The following is a 2,450-nucleotide window of genomic DNA, read 5'->3' on the forward strand; positions in this document are numbered from 1 at the left end:
CATTACACACCTGTTATGTCCCATGAGAAACACTGATCCGCATTAAATAACCATTTCATGGTAAAACTAAGGGACACAAGGGCTTTGCGTACTTTCAAGCAGCACCATAAATGGTTTCTATGTTCTCCACAGCCACTCTAATAACTATCAATAATCCTTCCTACTGCGCCAGTGAAGTAACTGCATTATAACGCTGTAATATTTTATTCCTTTTTCTGAGGCTGTTCCACGACCACCAGGAGCACTCCCACAACCCTCATCTGAGTCACAAGCAAGGGTTTGGGACCCACTGCTTCAACCTCAACACAATTTAGAGCATAGAGGTAGTATGCTTTCAGCTGAAGTAGGTTTCTTTCTGCACACACACAAATACACACATTTTTCTGAACCGCTTGTCCCATACGGGGCCGCGGGGAGTCGGAGCCTAATCCGACAACGCGGGGCGTGGGGATGGAGGGGGAGGGGACACACCCAGGATGGGACGCCAGTCCGTCGCAGGGCACCCCAAGCGGGACTCGAACCCCAGACCCACCGGAGAGCAGGACCCGGTCAAACCCACTGCACCACCAGACCCCCCCCAAGTATGTTTTCATTCTTAAAATAATATTTGGAGGACAAATGGATCAATGCTGTTGATAATTGCCTCCACAAGGCTCCTGGATGCAAGCCACATATCAAAAATGATCTCGACTGCAATTTGTGAATCAGACACAGGCACCGTTCCCCCATACAGATTTTCCATATGGCTTCCTCTAATGCCCCATTTTTAACAGATTGCCTAGCTATTTTTACTCCATCTTTTTTTCCCTTTTTTTCTTCCTTTGTTGAGTTTTGGAATGGTGCCGTGCAAGGGCTATCTAGGTTCCTGTTGTTTTTGTTTAAAAGAGGTTGTGTTGAACAACACATCGCTGCACAGCCCTACGGCAGCGGTATGTTATTTCGCATGCTCCTTAAACGCAGCCAGTGGGAGTCGTGGATCCCGGCCTCTCTTCATCAGTCCCGCCACACCTCTCACTTGGACGGGCGGATGCCAGGGAGCGGTGCCACCTGATCTGTAGGGGGTAGGGTTGCTGATCATGCGCCCGTTTCTTTTTGTTAACCCGCTCCTACGACTTTAACCTCAGCCCAACGCTATTACTATGGTAAAGACACACATGTGCAAAGTCCTGCCCTAGCCAACCCCGCATTCCAACCAGACACGGAAGAGAGCCAGAGGTGACAGGTAGCGGAGAGGTAGTGACCACCAACTATGAGGCGGAAGGAACCAAAATAGGTAGGAGAGGTAGAAAACAAGGCCCTTCGTGACTTCTGGTCTTTTACAGTAAGGGTAAGGACGGTCCCATGTAATCTGTCGGAGTAGCCTTACATCTCTGTACTTTCTGAATCCTCAACACTGCATGAACTGTAAAGGTGTTGATTGTAGTTCCTTCGTAACTGCTTGCACGTCAGTGCTCTCGGGTTAGTACGTTTAGAAACGACATGACCGAATAAGAGAACAATTCATCGCCACCCATGTGTCCTGTACACAAAATGCGCTCGAGCTGGCCGCGTGAAAACGTTTTCGCTTTCCGTTCGCGTACTTTTTAATGGATTTTACGAAGAAACACTGGAGGTGTTGGAAGCGTGCAAAGGGGGTGTACGTTATTGCTGTAGCTTTAGTGTGTTAGTAGAACTTTTTTTTCCCACGGTCTGCATTTTATGTATTTAAGAATTCTTCACACACACACACACACACGCTCACATGATTCACAGCACACATTCAGTCTTAGCTTTGAGCATGACTTTACACCCTTAATTGGTTTCTGAAACGATATCTCGATTTTTCCATTATTTCGCCGCAACCCCCGGACCTTCTGCTTCCAGGTTTTAACTGTTCCTCTGGCCGTTTTGTGCATTTTACTGGATGTGTGTCACTGCAACCGAAAACATTCCTATTTCTGTGCATCGCTTTTTGTTCGCGGTTTAACATTTTACCAATTTCAGCAGGCAGCCAAAATCGAAAAGCGGAGCAGTTTTGCATTTCTGTAAAAAAAAAAAAAAAAAAAAAAACGGTAACGGCGAAATGCATTCCGCTCTATTATAGGCAGCAACAGCAGCAGATACCACTAATACTACTGGTAGTGTCTGTGCTGAGTCTGCGTGCAATTAGTTCAAAGCGACTGTACAAACAACAGACACAAAGCTTAAGAACAAGCACAGCAGCACATCACAAGATACTGTAGTGAAGGACACAAAGAACTGTTAGACACACATAGGTGGATGTAGAGCCTGTCTGGAGGAGACTGCGTGCCGGAATAATTTTGTATTTCACCCGAAATTTTTTTCTCCTATTTCAGCTTCCGGTGTTAGCCTAGAGCAAAGGCTAATACGGGGCAGGACGACTAGGAATAGTAGCGGCACTCCTGTCCCCCCGAGCAGACCTACTGGCCTCTGGAGCCCTGCACCGCCTA

Source organism: Scleropages formosus, chromosome 19 (genome assembly GCF_900964775.1).
Source record: "Scleropages formosus chromosome 19, fSclFor1.1, whole genome shotgun sequence".
Classification (NCBI taxonomy): Eukaryota; Metazoa; Chordata; class Actinopteri; order Osteoglossiformes; family Osteoglossidae; genus Scleropages; species Scleropages formosus.